The sequence below is a fragment of the Camelina sativa genome, chromosome 1 (genome assembly GCF_030686135.1).
Source record: "Camelina sativa cultivar CO46 ecotype springtype chromosome 1, ASM3068613v1".
Taxonomy (NCBI): domain Eukaryota; kingdom Viridiplantae; phylum Streptophyta; class Magnoliopsida; order Brassicales; family Brassicaceae; genus Camelina; species Camelina sativa.
In genome coordinates, this window is record NC_141880.1 from 26,255,891 (window position 1) to 26,274,108 (window position 18,218).

The following is an 18,218-nucleotide window of genomic DNA, read 5'->3' on the forward strand; positions in this document are numbered from 1 at the left end:
ATCAAGACCTCGAAGGACGGAGTCACAGCCATCACTGCAGCACCGGTCTAGAAGACAAGAGCAACCAAAGCCATGGTCCATTTCCTATCGATGGAGTCGGAAGTCCTACCACCGGCTAAGCTTCCGAAGAGAGAAATGATGTTGAGGCTTCCAATGAGTACTTCAATCTGCACGTCCGTTATTTTATGATCCTGCTGAATGAACAACATCGCACCACTCATTACCCTAACATCTGACATATACCAAAAACAGAGGACACACCTTTTAACAAAAGTATAGAAGAAGAAGATGAAGAAGAAGAAGAAGAAGAATTGAATTGGTTGTATATATATATATATATATATATATATATATGTAAAAGTCTCACTGTAGCCGAGAAGAACATTGTTCAACGACGCAAAAAAAGCACAAGCCATAACGTATTTTCTGGTTCTGCTGTTTCTTGCCTCTGCTTCAAGATGAGTCTGCGATTCATCCGCGTCGGAGTCCATTCTCCTATACTTATTCATCTTTCTTCCGACGGAGACCACCGGAAAACCCTGAGCCACCGCCATTTGAAAATGGACAAAAAAAAAGTGAGCATAGTTTAGGAAGGCTGACTATCACACCTCATTGATGATTCCATCGCCTCCAACACAAATTATACCTAGAAGAATCATTAAGATCTCATAAGTAACAGTAAATACGTAAGATAAAAATATGCATATTAGAAGCAGTGGTACCAACCGTCTGAGCACAAGTTAATATCGACAGTGGAAGCCAACTCTCTCGCATGGCCTGCTTTAGTTGTCTTGACTACCTCCAACTTAATCCCGGCCAGCTGACAGTTTACAAAATTACACCCAAGGTAAGAAGAACATAATATTTTTATGAAAAATGCAAAATGGGGTTAGATAATTGGAAATGTTCTCCAGAGTATAGAATATGTAGACAATTTCATATAAAACCTAAGTTCTATTAGTACCTAAAAGTGGAAAGTTATGTTGATGTTGGAAATAGTACCTTGAAAATTGGTTCCACTATATTGTGGAAAACTTTGATAGATCGTCCATGCCCTGACCTAGGGTTTAATATGACAAGCATTTTAGGTGCACTCTTACACCTGAAGACCAACTCAGGAGGGGTATCAATTGGGACCGAAAATAAGTCAGACGAAGCATGTTTCTTTGAGACTAAAGGATGTGACAAACAGTTGATAAAACATTGTTGATCTCCAAAACTGGCCACCCATTGAACTGCTTCTTCTACCGTAGGTGCAACAAAGCGGAAATCCTTGCGGCTTCTCTTAGGTTTCGCGAAGCAAGAAAGACAACAAGAACCTTTTCCAATTGGGTAAGCATGCACAGTGAAATGCCTAAGGCCAACATTGTATGTCACCTAAAAAAATTAAACAAAACATAGATAAGTTTGTTGACTCAGTTCACTCAATACACAGAGTTACTTAGTTCATTGCAGGCCAATTAATTTCAAGAGAAAGAAAAACCTACGGAGACAACGTCGTCAAGCTGTAGCATGTCAAAACCCCAAACCAAGGCCTTGCGTGTAAGATTTGCATCAACTGCATTTTTATTAGAGGTATCCGTGGCAGATGGTTGTTGTACCTCAGTAGCATCTTTCCCAGTTGCAGATTTTCTCTTATCCAACACAAGCTTCCCAGCATAAACAAGACTACCTAACAAATCCGATTTCTCATCCCCACCAACAATATCAATCCGATTCCCATCAGGTTTTGGTTTCACCTGTTGTGGATCACTAGTCCTAATATAGATATACAATGCAATTTCCAGGACATCTTTTTTTAATAATATAACGTATTTATAGAATTTTCAATTTTCTAATCTCTAGCTATGACTATCTTAAAATCCTCTCTCGGATCTATTGTTTAGGTTATAATAGAGTTAAGGTCGTTTTTGGGTAAAAGAATGTCTTCTACAACTGTCCGGAGCATGAGAGAACGTTCTCCTTCTTCCTATTCACTGAAGATCCAAAACTTCTCCCAACTTGAGAAATCAAATCTTTTCTCTGATGGCAAATATCAATCCCGTATCTTCTCCTCTGGTGGCTACGACTGGTACGTATGCATGGCAATGCATAGTCACTATAGTGCGTATGAATGTAATGTCGAAAGATGATCTTATTCATTCACAATGGGATGGTATATATACATATTATACAGAGGAATTAGGGTATTAGACAATAGTTATTGAGAATATACAGTTGACATAAGTGGAGATTCTAATGAAATCATATCCCTTTGATTACTCCTTAATAGTGCGTGTCCTTAAAACAATATTTTCTTCATGCTCTTCAAAATTTGAAGAAGATGCATTATCTTAACTTACGCAAGCGCAGGAAACTGATATTGTATCCGAAAGGAACGATAAGGACAACGGGAGTGACTTTATTTCAATGTATTGAAATTAGATAGCACTAGCTTGTCCTCCAAACCATAAAGTGAGGTGTTTGCGGATTTTCGGTTTTTGTCTTTAACAAAAAAGCAAACAAGTACTTTACCATTCATGGTATGTATATATATGTACATACATATCTCTTATCTTACTATACATATGTATCTTCTTTTATTCTATTTCTAATCATTAAAAATATGTGTACAGATGTAGAATCAAAGCCGTTCAATAGTTTAAGATCTATGTGGGGATTGCCACAAGTGCTTCCGCTTAATATATTCAAAGACCCTGATAATGGATATGTCATTCAAGATCAATGCGCGCGAGTTTGGTGTTGATGTCATTGTTGCTCCACCTACTAATTGGGAAATCATCTCTTTTAACGACAAACTCCCTCATCCCAAATTCTCTTGGAGAGTTAAGAATTTCTCTGAGCTGAAAGAGCATTGTTATTGGTCGCGCAGTTTTACAATTGAGGGAAGAAAATGGTAAGTACATGCATATGGTATATGAATATGATTACTCTTTTTTTTTCCTCATTTTTTCTTGAGAAACTTCTCTTGTCTTAGTGATTGTTTACATGTGCATGACATATCTAGGATTCTAAAGTTGTATCCCAATGCCTACTTAACACGGGACGGGACCAAGGAAAATGGATCTCCATTTTTCTGACTCTCGAAGAGAGTGAAAGACTTGACCAAGATGAAAAGATTTTCAAGCAAGCTAATATTCGAGTGCTAGACCCACGTGGATCCAACCATTTATCACTTTCAAGTAGGTCTTGTAAGCATAGTTTAGGAAAGCAAAAGTATAAATTAAAATACAAATTCTTGATATTCTCAAAACATAAGATTCTGATCAAGAACCTAAGCTAATCTTACAAAAAAAAACATATGGAAGTGTTGGATATTATTACATATTTTATTTCAATTAAATTTGTAACTCTTCGACAATCACTAACCATTAGAAAAATAAAAAATAAAGACCATCAATCCATTATAGTAAATAGAACACATGAAAAGTACCAAAAAAGAAAAAGAAAAGATATAACACATGAATACTTGGTTTGAAGCGTTTTCTAACATCAATTCATCATATCATAATTCATACAACAACAACACAACTAATAAACATTCCCGAAGTATATTGATTCGCTGTTAAAAAAAAAGATTTTAAGTTTATTTTATCATCATTTCATGAACATTCCTATTGTATACTTTGGTCTTGTGTGTGTAGCGTTTCCTTTGCGGCACCCAAACTCATGAGAAGACCAAAGTTTTAAGAATGTTGTTGATAACATACAATTCAATTTGGGCTAACCATCACCAATCTTGAATTTACGAAGACTGTTCTCATACTTATTCTTCAAATGCCTAAGCTTTTCCATAAATTGAACTTTACTACATTCAAATCCTCTTCACATCCCTTGATACTCCTTCGTCGTTCTCACGACACAAGAGTCTTTGGATTCGTTTACAACTTCTTTTTTTTTTTTTTCAATTGACCTAACTACGACTTCATTAGGTTTATTCTCGGAAGAGTTTCACCAAATATATATATATATATATATATATATATATATTAATTGCATTTCCAAAATTTGCAAAAATAACCAAGTCTAGAAAAGATTATATGTCAAATTTTACAATTACATTGCACACATTAATTGTCAGTGGGAGTATATTAAAACATAGATTTTAGAAGCTAGAAGATTATGTAGAATATAATAAATTTTGGATTTTAGGATATTAAAGTGAGTTTTTGGATTTTTTGGTGAAACTGATATTTTATTTTATTTTATTTTATTTTTGTAAAAAACAAAAAAAAACGCAGTTTGTAATTTTGTGAGATTTTAAACAATAATACTAGTGATTGAAGAAGATTTTTAAAACAAAATATAACAAGACAAGTAACATTACAAAAAAATTCTCCAATAACTCTAATGAAATATCATATATATAACAACATTAAAGATGAGAAATACCAACAAGTAGAATGCACTAGCTATGTACAATGTTTTTTTGTAACATCCCTAAACTCAATTGTGGGTCATTTTAAAAATTGCAGCTCATTAGGGCCCAATAAATTGCAAAATGAAAAGGGTTTATGGTTAGTGGGTTACTTTTGCAAATGCAATTGAAAAATGGCAAGTCAAAGAATGTTAAGTCTAATGGGAAGAAGTCAAAGAATAGCAAGTCAAAGAATGTTGAGTCTTCTTCTCTTGTTGGAGCTTTAGTGGGTTTTTATATGGATGAACTTGGTGATGAAAAAGGTGTAAGTAGGCTTTCTTCAGAGGATAAGAAGATATATGAGGAGCAGTTGAAAGCTTTGCAGTATAGGGAATTAAACTTTCACTTGGAGAAGGACGAGTTTCTTCATCAACTCTTAAGAAAGATGGATGAAGCATCTCGTTAGATGCTTTTATTATGAGTTTAAGTTTTGATTGTTGCTCTCTGAAATGGATGTTTTGTTAAGCTTTGCTGAAAGAATTATTCTTGAACTTTTTGTTATCAATTAGCAAACTAGCATATTCTACATAATGCTTTTATTATGAGATTAAGCTTTTATTGTTGCTCTCTAAAATAGATGTTTTGTTAAACTTTGCTCAAAAGAATTATTCTTGAACTTTTTGTTATCAATTAGCAAACTAGCATAGTCTACATGCTAGTATTCTTCATGGCTTCATAAGCATACATTTATACTATTAAAGCAGGAGTACTCATGGACCAACTTTTGGACCGTGACTGACTTTGTTTTGGTAGTTTTTAAATAAAATGGTTAGTAATCAATAATTACTAATACATTAGCATATCATGGAATTAAAACTTTCTAACCATTCAAATTAAGTCGGATCCTGCGCGGGTCATTTAATACTCGATTAGTTGATCCGATTTTCTCATTAAACACTAACCATTGATTCTCAAAATTAAATTAAATCTTGGCCACTGATTTTTCAGTGGTTTTAATTTAAACCATATATTTTGATTTCAGTAACTGCAAATCTAAACAATCTTTTGAGATAATTTTGCCTAAATCTTAATCGATTAGAATATTTAATTAAGGAAAACATATATATCAGAATTAAATAAGGAAAATGTTTAAATACATCATAAATCAAATCTAAATTTCTAATTCTTTGTAAATATTTTTAAAAAAATGAATAACAAGAAACGAAAATTACAATTAATATTTGTGCATATTTTTCCTCACAGTTTAGGAACATATAAGTAAATCCAGTTTAATTTTGAAAACAATAAACTAATTACAATTTAACTAAAAATTAAATTACTTTAAGAAGTATTTTAAAATAGTAAAGTATTCATTATAGCCTTAATAATAGAAAGTTAATTAATATATAAGATATGTGAAATTAATAAAAATAATTTCAAATTTATTTTAATGGATATATAAAATATATTTAATATCAACTCAATATATCTAAAATAAATTATATGTCAAAAAATGTGACAAAAGTAAAAATTTAGTTATGTTTTAACCCAAAATTTTTGGTTGATAAAAATTGTTTAATAGTTAATTATTTAAAAAAGAACAGTTATGGGACATAAAAAAATTTACGGATAGGGACGAGATGAAACAGGAAGGGACAGTACAAAACGGGATGGGACGAGATGTCTTTGCCATTCAAAAATATTTACGTGTAGGTTATATATGTGCAATAGTCCAAACTAAAATCAAATTAAAATCTGTTATTTAGATTTAACACCTATAAGCACACCACTATCGCTTAAAAACTGCAAAACAATCATTGTATATTTGTTACCGTGCAAAGTATTAGTGATGTCTAAACAACGTACTTATCTAAATATGTTTTAACATTTAATATGTAAGTAAACCAAATATACAATATTCAACACTATTTAAAAATACATAAACCAAAATATTTTATTCATTCGAAATATACATAAATTAATTACAATATATGTCATCTTGTGCTGTAGCACGGGGTATCACCTAGTCATCGTTAAGAAAGATGGATGAAGCATCTCGTTTGATGCTTTTATTATGAGTTTAAGCTTTTATTGTTGCACTCTGAAATAGATATTTTGTGAAGCTTGCTGAAAGAATTATTCTTGAACTTTTTGTTATCAATTAGCAAACTAGCATATTCTACATACTATTATTGTTCATGTCTTCATACATCATCAATAAAACTTTTAGACACAAAACTCAAATTGGTTTATTCAATAAACTCAATACAAATTCGTTTTATCTATGTCTCACTCACACCAATAAAAGTGGTAAGTGTTATTGGTTGGCAAAAGAAGTAGAAGTGATAAAAGTGTTGTTATTGTAATGTTGTCTCATTCTTTGTTTGATAATCCGAATCTTGAAACCTTAACCATTTAGAATATGCAATGGTTCTATTACTCTATATACCATCATCAAAGGCACTTAGAAGATCTGTCTTACTTTCTTTGGATCTAAAGCACGAATATCTCTTCTCTTCTGCCTCTTCTACTTTAACATGTTCATTTCTGCGCCCAAAGTATATATAACATTCAAAACTCTTGTTACTTGCGCATAAGACGCTCAGCATCTCCAAGCTCAACTCAACATCTTTTCTTTCCAGCCCTCCATGAGGCTGAAACATCAACTCTAACTGCTCCAGCGACTTCCCACTTGTCTCTGGGACTAGCACATACACGAAGATAACCGAGAGCGCAGACACCAGGGAGAAGACAAAGAAGGTTCCTCCGACAGTGATGGCACGTGAGACGGAGAGGAAGGACATGGCCACAAAACCGCTGCACACCCTGTTCCCAACCGCCCCAAGCGCAGAGGCCTGGGCTCTTAACCGTAATGGGAAGATCTCGGAAGTCAAGACCCAGCAAACAGATCCCATCCCTATAGAGAACAAGGTAACATTCCCACAAACAAACAGAAGCGCCAAGGTTATGCCAAGAGTTCCTTGGCCGAGGAATGTGAGCGTGAAGCTTAGACAAAAGAGACACCGAGTCATTCCAATAGTGCTCACATAGAGCAGTGGTTTCTGGCCAAGGCTATCGATCAGGAAGGTGGCAAATAGTATGAAGACTGTTTTTGTGACCCCAACAACCACAGTTGCAGCAAGCAGTTTTGTCTCCCCATGTATCCCTGCTTCTTTCATGATCTCTAGGCTGTAGTAGACGGTGGCGTCGATACCTGTGATCTTCTGGAAACATTGGATCCCAAACCCAACGATCAGAAATTTTTCCTTACAACATGAGATGGGCTTAGAAGCTCACGCCACACCGGTCTCTCCTCGTCGCCGCTGCCTTGTGTATGTGCAGCCGCCAGTTGTATCTCTGCGAGATGCTCTTCCACCTTGTCATATCGCTCGTTCATTTTCATGAGCACCTCTCTTGCCCTGTCCACTCGGCCTTTCATGACCAGCCACCTCGGCGAATCAGGGATCACGCACAGCGCAAATCCTATGAAAACGAAAGGAAGAATACCAACTGCAAGCATGATTGTAACGCCCCCGAACCATCCTATGACCACACAGGCCAACGGACAGCCACGGAAGATTCTATGAGAACTGCACCGGGGTGGTCCAGCCGAGGAACGGAAGCTGCAGCTTCCCGACCGGTCCTCCCTGGATGCAATTTCGCCCGCGATCGAGACTGCTTAGGCTTTGCAACCCTCATGGCCTGGTGCGTTGTGTTGGCCCGGACAAGGCTAGTACCATTCAAACCCACACAAACATAAATAAAACAACTTCCATACTTTAATTACTTAACGAAATAAGTTCACAAAACATTTACAACGTTTTTGGTACCAGGCCTAGAGCCAAAACGCGATTATTTTAAACGAGAACAACAAAACATCTTGCAAAGGCACGATGTCAAGGAAACGAGAAGATGAACCGCCTACAGTTTCTGTAAGCGGCGAAGAACTTTTTTCGTCGAGGGAAGAGAATGAAGTGTCTTCTAAAGAACCATCAGCCGTGATGAAGGCTGCTCTGAAAGTGATTCCAAATCGGGATCCGAGAAGGTTGTGACGAAGCCTTCTGTCGCCACCACAAAGGAGAAGGACGAGAGGGTTGTGACAAAGCCTTCTATCACCGCAAGATTGATTATAACACCCCCGAACCGTCCTATGACCACGCAGGCCAACAGACAGCCACGGAACGCTTCTGTGGGAACTGCACTGGGGTGGTCCAGCCGAGGGACAGAAGCTGCAGCTTCTCGACCGGTCCTCCCTAGATGCAATTCCGCCCGCGACCGAGATTGCTTAGGCTTTGCAACCCTCGCAGCCTGGTGCGTTGTGTTGGCCCGGACAAGACTAGTACCACTCGAACCCACACAAACATAAATAAAAAAACCAACTTCCATACTTTAATTACTTAACGAAATAAGTTCACAAAACATTTACAACATTTTTGGTACCAGGATCTAGAGCCAAAACGCGATTGTTCTACAACAACACAACATCTTGCAAAGGCAATATAACACTACACCGGCAGGCCTAACGTCATGTGCACCCCTCTAAGGCTTTCCCCACTAAGGTTACCTGCAAAACAAATTATGGAGTCTTGAGTGCTAATCACTCAGTGAGTTCGGGAACCTAACAAGAAACCAAACCCAACCCCAACCCCAGCAGGCAACACACAACATGCAAACTAAACAAGCTACCACTACATGCAACACTCAAATGCAACATGAAAGCTACATGCAAGAAAAAAAAAGCAAAAAAATATGCAAGTTAGTCATGCAACAAAGTATACTATCAAAGTATACGCATGCGGAAGCTAACAACTCTTTTTCATCTTCAAGGTCCCTTCACTCCTTCACTCCATCACTTCATCACTTCATCACTTCCCCCATACCCGTGAACACCTATACTCACAGCCACAAAGGCACGCGAGTATAGAACATCACCTGCGAGTCCCTCTCTTCAGGCGCACTCGACTACACCATCGTGTAATACTCGGCCCTAGGCTGCCATCCCGTCTCTCCGAGTCTTATCCACCCTGATTACAGCCTTTGGGAAGTCTTCTACTGCAAAACCTCAACACACAACCAAGCAAACATGCAAGGTACACCAGCTACATGCAACAACAACAACATGAAATGCACACAAAGCAACATGCAACAACAAACAAGCAACATGCAAGCCTAAGAATCTAGAGAAAATCTAGAGACTAAAGCTAGACACAACCTCACACCAACATGCAAACAAGCAATAAACGAGACTTAACTTCCTAGAACTCAATCTAGAAGAAAAGAAACAAATCTACCCAATAATGCCTAGATTTAACACAAAAATCCTTAGCAAACTCAACACTACCCAACAAACCTAAACGCATAAGTCTATCACACAAAACTTAAGGAAAAACACCTAACAACCCAACCTATCATGTACCATATCACATGCTTCGAGACTCACCTGGTCTTGGATCTACTCGGAATCCTAATGCTAACTAGCAAGAACTGGACGCGTACAGATCCTACGGCGACACACGGATACGGACGCGAAATGCGGCCTTGGTTGACGCTAGACAGACGCAGCTAAGGACGCGCGGGACAGAAAAACTCTACCCGGAACTCTCTCTCTTTCTCACTCTTTAACTTCTCTCTAACTCTTTTCTAAGCGTGGATGGCAAACGAAAACGTCTTCCTAAAGGGCTCTATTTTTAGCGGAGAGTGTGAGTTTTGGTCTTGCTCTTCCTTCACTCTTTTTTCTTTCCTTTCTCCCTTTCTCTCCTTTCCCTCTTTTCTCTTCTTTCTTCTTTACTTTGCGAAAATGAGAAGGAGAGGGCTTCTTTATATAGAGAAGTTGGGTGGTGGCACTCGCCAATGCATGTGGAAAAATTGCCTTCTCTCCTTTCTCCTTGGGTGGGCAAATGGCAAGAGAGAAAACTTGCATGCTGAACACTTGGAGAAATCGAGCAAGATTTATTGATGATGAAGAAAAACGTGCGATATTACTGACTTTGCAACCCACTACGTCTCTTGAAAAGTTGAAGGTGATGGTTTCAGAAGACTATGAAATAGAGCAAAGTATGTTTGATGTTGGATGTCACCGATGTTTGAAAGGGGAGAAACAAAAAAAGGATTTTGATGGTTGTTGAAGTCTCTCAATCAATTAGAGGTTTAGGTTTCCTATATTATTATCTTATTTTTGGAAATAAACACACTTTCAAAATATATTTATATTTTTCTTATTTTGATTTTTTAAAAATGAGGGTAAAACTGGGTAAAAAGCATATTAAACCCTATATAATCAAACCTACAAAAATAAAGTGTAGATGGACAAAGATTTGGAAAAAGATCATTTATTTCCAATTTTCCCTTTATTTTATCATCATTTCATATACATTCCTATTGTATACTTTGGTCTTCTGTGTGTAGTGTTTCCTTTGCCGCACCCAAACTCATGAGAAGACGACCAAAGTTTCAAGAATATTGTTGATAACATACAATTCAATTTGGGCTAACCATCACCATTCTTGAATTTACGAAGATTGTTCTCATACTTATTCTTCAAATGCCTAAGCTTTTCCATAAATTGAACTTTACTACATTCAAACCCTCTTCACATCCCTTGACACTCCTTTGTCTGACTCACGACACAAGAGTCTTTAGATTCGTTTACAACTTCTTCTTTTTTTTTAATTGACCTAACTACGAATTCATTAGATTTATTCTCGGAAGAGTTTCACCAAATATATATATTTAATTGCATTTCCAAATTTTGCAAAAAATAACCGAGTACTCTAGAAAAGATTATGTGTTAAATTTTACAATTACATTGCACACATTAACTGTCAGTGGGAGTAAATTGAAACATAGATTTTAGAAGCTAGAAGATTATGTAGAATATAATAAATTTTGGATTTTAGGAGACTAAAGTGAGTTTTTGGATTTTTTTGGTGAAACTGATATTTTATTTTATTTTATTTTATTTTAAAAAAAAGCAGTTTGTGATTTTGTGAGATTTTAAAGAATAATACTATTGATTGTAGAAGATTTTTAAAACAAAATATTACAAGACAAGTCACATTAAAAAAAAGTTCTCCAATAACTCTAATGAAAGATCCTATATATAACAACATTAAATATGAGAAATACCAACAAGTACAATGCACTAGCTAGTACAATGTTACAATGTTTTTTTTAACATCCCTAAACTCAGTTGTGGGCCATTTTGAAAATTGCAGCTCATTAGGGCCCAATAACTTGCAAAATGAAAAGGGTTTATGGTTAGTGGGTTACTTTTGCAAATGCAATTGAAAAATATATATATTTAGTGAAACTTAACCTAATTGAAAAATATATATTTGGTGAAACTAAACCTAAAGAATGTCGTTAGGTCAATTGAATTAAAAAAAAAAAAAAAGTTGTAAAGCCGTAAAGCAAAATCTCAAAAGGCACTTGTGAGTGAGAGAGAGTCGTGTAAACACTTAATCTCACGATGTCAAGGAAACGAGAAGATGAACTACCGACGGTTTTTGTAAGCGGCGAAAAAGTTTCTTCGTCGGAGGAAGAGAATGAAGTGTCTTCTAAAGAACCATCAGCCGTAATGAAGCTTGTTCTGGCCGCCGCAATGGATAAGTATATTAAAACATAAATTTGAGAAGCTAGAAGATTATGTAGAATATAATAAATTTTGGAATTTAGGAGATTAAAGTGAGTTTTTGGATTTTTTTGGGAAACTGATATTTTAGTTTATTTTATTTTTGTAAAAAAAAAAGCAGTTTGTGATTTTGTGAGATTTTAAAGAATAATACTAGTGATTGTAGAAGATTTTTAAAACAAAATATTACGAGACAAGTCACATTACAAAAAAAATCTCCAATAACTCTGATAAAAAATCCTATATATAACAACAATAAAGATGAGAAATACCAACAAGTAGAATGCACTAGCTATGTATAATGTTTTTTTGTAACATTCCTAAACTCAAGTGTGCACCATTTTGAAAATTGCATTAGGACCCAATAACTTGCAAAATTAAAAGGGTTTATGGTTTATGTGTGCAGGACTGGTCCACAGGGAAAGCCAACGATTTGGGCCTCTAATTTTGAAGGCATCTTTAACTAATATATATGTAAAAGTCCTTTTTTTATTGTATATAAGATATGTATAAGGGCTTTTATATTTATATGTAAAAGGCTTTTCTTTGTTGGATATGTAAAAAAAAAAAAGCTTTTAAAATTGTGGCCTCTATATAAAACCTAAAACTTTAAAACACTGGTGCACAAAAAAAAAAATAGGACGACGTTACGGCTTCTGACTTTTTTTTTTTTTTTTTTTTTTTTTTTTACGGCTTCTGACTTTTGTTGCTAGCACATATGTGAGCGAATTTGTAAACGTTTTCTTTTTGTAATATCTGAAAATGGCACATTTTTTAATTTTTGCGTAGGGTACTCGTGCAATGTATAATGTATGTACGCATACATACCGCCGTCTTGTTAACAAAACTACAGGAGAGGAGACTTTGTGAACCCTAAGTCCCTAAGAGAAGTCAACCATGTAGATACTTGAGTCTCTTGTTGTTGATGCCATTCGTTCGTAAAAGAAGCAAAAGAGGTCGTGATGTTGTTGTGGTGATGAGTCTCGTGGAGGAGAAACGTACCGTACGGACCCGTGGTTCTCACTGGTCACCGTCGATCACCGCCATTGGTCAATCAGCCACCGTGTGTCACTGGAGATGTCACCCGCTGACACCGGAGCAGCCGTAACCCATCGTCGAGGCCATTATAGGTAAGGAAACTTAGATTTGTTTTATAACTTGGCTGGAAATTACCGACTGTTGTAGACCTAATCCTTCATCTGTTGCTTGCTTGTGATGTATGTTGCTGCGCCATGGGGAAGTAGCCACCGTGTGACTAAACCGCCACGTTGAGTCGTCGAGTAGACCCGCCGAGAAAAGTTGCAGAGATCTCAGTGTGTGTTTCAGTGTTTGTGTTGTGTTGTTTTGTTGATTATTAAACCGATAGCTTAAACCAAGCTAAACCAAGAGATCTCATGTTTAATTAAACCACAGTAGATTGGTAACGTGATAATACACGTACGGGATTATGGAGTTGTGCGATTAGTATGAATTGGGTTTGTGGAATTGATTAAAATCGGTTATGTAGTTACGGAGATAAATTGGGATTGCAAAACCGGAACGTATTATATCATAGTTGTGGGAATGAAATTGTGGTGTATTAAATTATTGGATTTCGGTCTAATTAATTTAATAGGGAAACATCAATTAACAATTAAACTGGATTTTGGTTATTAGATTAAACCATAGATTATTATTGGAATATAATCTTTGATCGATTAATCTAAACCATGCTGATTAAGAAGTGTTGTTGAACCGTATTTGCGTTGTTGTTATTTCTAAACCGAGGATTTGACCCGTTTGGCTAAGGTGAGAACTAGTTGGATAGTTACTTACTCTAGAGTTAAGTTGAGCATACCTACAAGTTGCATATATTATGAATAACTGTATTTTTTTGTTGAGTATATTAATATTTATTAGTATATAAATATATTTTTATAAAGTATAAGAAAAAGAATTACTATCTTAGAGTTGAATATTGAACTGAAATGGATATTTTATGTGTGTTGATTGATGATGGCGTCATTACGGAAATGCATATTTGTTTGTGGTAAAATAAGTGTTTGTATGTGAGGAGATAGGTGCCAAGGGCACGTAAATGCGGTGAGCCGCAGAGAGTCATGCAAGGAGAGATCCTTGTAGTTGTGTGGTGGTCTACGGGCACAGAATGCGGGTAGATCAGGATTGGCTGACGAGTGTGTTGTGCGTGGAAGAAGTGCAAGAAGCAAGAGGAATCCGGATACGCAAGCGAAAATGTGCAGGAAGAAGTGCGAAAGCATGAAGAATCCAGTAACGCACGGGTTGGCGTGTCATGACACGTGTTATCATGGGATGTAATTCTATTTGTGTGATGTGTGCGTATGTTTGTGTGTCACAGGATTTAGGACACAGTGATTGATGCTTGTCTGTTTAGACTTTGGGGTTGTTTAAACGTACTTGGATGTGGAGACTTCGGGAGCCTTGAGGCTTTCCCTCACTGAGTAATTATCAATTGCTAATCTCTCTCTTTCTTTTGCAGGTTTGTTAAGTCAAGTGTTTGTTTTGTATCATTAGTCGGTGGATTTGCAATTAAAGAGTGTTTTTAGGTCGGGCTATGAAGTCAACCTTTTGACCAGCTCCGGATACTGAGTTCGGGTATTACAATTTTCCTAGAGCTTCATAAGAAACTACCTTTAACGAACGATCCAGAGTTAACATGTAAACAATGAAGAACTTATTCATTTGATGCTTTCAAAAAAAACGTCAAGAAAAGTTATGAACCCACTGAAGTTATGGACATATAAATCCTTAATCCAATTCCAAAAAAAAAAAAAAAAATCTCAATTCTTATTATCTTTTTGCTCATTTTTTTTTTGCAACAAACAATAAAAATGGAGGATTTTGGATAAAAAAAATAAGGAAAATACACAATAAGAATATGAGAGAAGATTATGTGGAATTTTTAGATTATGGGAGATTTAAATGAGTTTTTACAATATTTGGTGGAAATGCTAGATTTTTTATAGTAAAAAAAGAAAAACAATTTGTTATTTTGTGAGATTTTTTAAAGAATAATAATAGTGTTTGTAGAAGATCTTTAAAACAAAATATTACAAGACAAGTCACTCTACAAAAAGTTTCTCCAATAACTCTTATGAAAGATCTCATATATAACAACATTAAGAATGAGACATACCAACAAGTATACTGCACAGGTCTCTCTCTGTACAATGTTTTTCCTGGAGCTTCATAAGAAACTACCATTAACAAAAGCTACAGAGCCAACATGTAAACAATCAAGGACTTATTCATTTGATGCTTTCAAAAAAACGTCAAAAAGTTATGAACTTCATGAACGCATTGAAGTTATGGACATATAAATCCTTAATCCAATTCCAAGAAACAAAAAAAAATCCCAATTGTATTATCTTTTTGATTTTTTCTTTTAGTAAACAAAAACAATGGAGGATTTTTGGATAAAAATATGGAAAATACACAATTGATTGAGAGTCAGGAATCTGGATTCAATATATGAAATGGAAAAGTAGAATCTTCATTTAAACCCAGTAACGTTTTGAAATTGAAGAACAAGAGACATATTAGAATAAGAACAAGAGAGATATGACTATGTAGAAAAGAACGACAATTTTTTTTCTTGTGTGATTTTTAGTTTATTTTTGTTATTAATAACAAATCCTATGAAATAACCGTTTTATTGGTAAAATATGCTCTTTTCAAGTACACAAGTTTTCAAAGTCTCATAACATATGTACTTGAAAGGAGAAAATCTCACCTATCAAAATGTTATTTCATAGGATTTTATTTATTAATAAAAATAGAATAATACTAAAAAATCAAAAAAAAAATTATTATTCTTTTCTACGTAGTATCTCTTCTGTAGGGGAAAATAATTAGAAAACATAAACTAATATCTATATTAGTATCTTATTATATAAAGCTTGATGTCAAAATTACTAATTAACGAGATCATGACACGTGTCAATTGTATCATTCAGATATTGACATGTGTCAACTACAGATTTATTAGCTTGATATCAAAATTACTAATTAATGAGATCGTGACACGTGTCAATTGTATCATTCAGATATTGACATGTCTCAACTACAGATTTATTAAAAATTTAAAATGTAAAAATTCAAAACTTACCATAAAAGATGTTTTATATAAAATTAAAATAGATAAAGAAAATCTAATTTTATTTTAAAAAATTAAAAAGAAAAAAACTTTTGTAAACTTCCAAATATAAAACAAAAGTTTTTTTAACAGTTTTAAAAATATTAACAGATTTAAAATTTAGAATGATCATTATATAAAAATTATATATATATCATAAAATTCGAAATTATAATAATATTTATTTATTTTAGTTTTAAGTTGCTAAATTCACAAAAATTACTTTTTATATAAGATAAGAAAAATGATTGTGAAAATTATAATTACTAATTAACGAGATCGTGACACGTGTCAATTGTATCATTCAGATATTGACATGTGTCAACTACAGATTTATTAGCTTGATGTCAAAATTATTAATTAACGAGATCGTGACACGTGTCAATTGTATTATTCAGATATTGACATGTGTCAACTACAGATTTATTAAAAATTTAAAATGTAAATATTCAAACTTACCATGAAAGATGTTTTATATAAAAGTAAAATAGATAAAGAAAATCTAATTTTATTTAAAAAATTTTAAAGAAAAATACTTTTGTAAACTTCCAAATATAAAATAAAAGTTTTTTTTAACAGTTTTAAAAATATTAACAGATTTAAAATTTAGAATGATCATTATAAAAAAATTATATATATATATATATATCATAAAATTCGAAATTATAATAATATTTATTTATTTTAGTTTTAAGTTGCTAAATTCACAAAATTACTTTTTATATAAGATAAGAAAAATGATTCTGAAAATTATAATTACTAGTTAACGAGATCGTGACATGTGTCAATTGTATCATTCAGATATTGACATGTGTCAACTACAGATTTATTAGCTTGATGTCAAAATTACTAATTAACAAGATCGTGACACATGTCAATTGTATTATTCCGATATTGACATGTGTCAACTACAGATTTATTAAAAATTTAAAATGTAAAAATTCAAAACTTACCATAAAAGATGTTTTATATAAAAGTAAAATAGATAAAGAAAATCTAATTTAATTTAAAAAATTTTAAAGAAAAAAACTTTTGTAAACTTCCAAATATAAAACAAAAGTTTTTTGTAACAGTTTTAAAAATATTAACAGATTTAAAATTTAGAATGATCATTATAAAAAAATTATATATATATATATATCACAAAATTTGAAATTATAATAATATTTATTTGTTTTAGTTTTAAGTTGCTAAATTCACAAAATTACTTTCTATATAAGATAAGAAAAATGATTGTGAAAATTATAAAATTAATTATTGCTTCTAAAATAAATGTAAATACTCACCTTTACATAAAGAAAAAGATTGTTGAAGTAAAAAAAAAAATCGTCTCATATTTTTTCACCAATCAAATAATTTATTTAAAAAAATTGCTATTGTAACATATAAGTTAGAAGTATGTAAGATTAGCATATGCGTTTAACTATAAAAATGTTAAAGTGATGTAGATAGTAGATTTGTAAATGAATATACATTTGTGTATTATAACAAAAAAAAAATAACTATTTTCTATAACTAAAATTTTATCTCTTTACTTTTATATATTGTTTATACTCACAAAAATAATTAAATATATATTCTTTGTTAAATTTAATATGTTCATAAAGACAATTTGTTGGTAGTAGTCACTAAAGAGTATATTTTATCAGTAAAATATATTTGTGTATACAAATACACTTTTAATGGTAATGTAGATAGTGGTGTATTATAGCAAAAAAAACTATTTTCTATAACTAAAAGTTTATATCTTTACTTTTATACATTGTTTATACTTACAAAAAGAATTAAATATATATTCTTTGTTAAATTTTATTTTATTTTGACTTTGAATTCATCTACAACTATTTTCTTTAACTAAATTACTTGGTTAGTTGCCCAAGCTGGAGAGAAGGGTTTACAAAAGAAACTTCAGAGATAAGAGAACACGAAGCACGGGGAAGACAATCTGCCTTCGTATTTGATGCATGCAGATCCAAGAGATGGAGAATAGTAGGAAGGACTCCAGCGAGTTAAACTCATCGAGCAGGTTGGAGAAAGACGACCAATCTTCAGGGGACTGCACCATAGTAAGTAACTCA

At 33.6% G+C, this 18,218-nt stretch overlaps 1 long non-coding RNA gene and 1 pseudogene across 1 annotated transcript; both read right to left on the bottom strand.

Moving 5' to 3' along the window:
- Positions 1 to 606: 606 nt before the first annotated feature.
- On the bottom strand, positions 607 to 1,164 carry LOC147950399 (uncharacterized). The gene is made up of 3 exons (XR_015596317.1): positions 1,003 to 1,164; positions 727 to 820; positions 607 to 646 (listed from the first exon to the last, which is right to left on the bottom strand). It is a non-coding gene; the product is annotated as an uncharacterized LOC147950399 (long non-coding RNA).
- A 5,621-nt stretch (positions 1,165 to 6,785) lies between these two features.
- LOC147950400 (putative polyol transporter 4 pseudogene) lies at positions 6,786 to 7,877 on the bottom strand (annotated as a pseudogene).
- Positions 7,878 to 18,218: the final 10,341 nt, after the last annotated feature.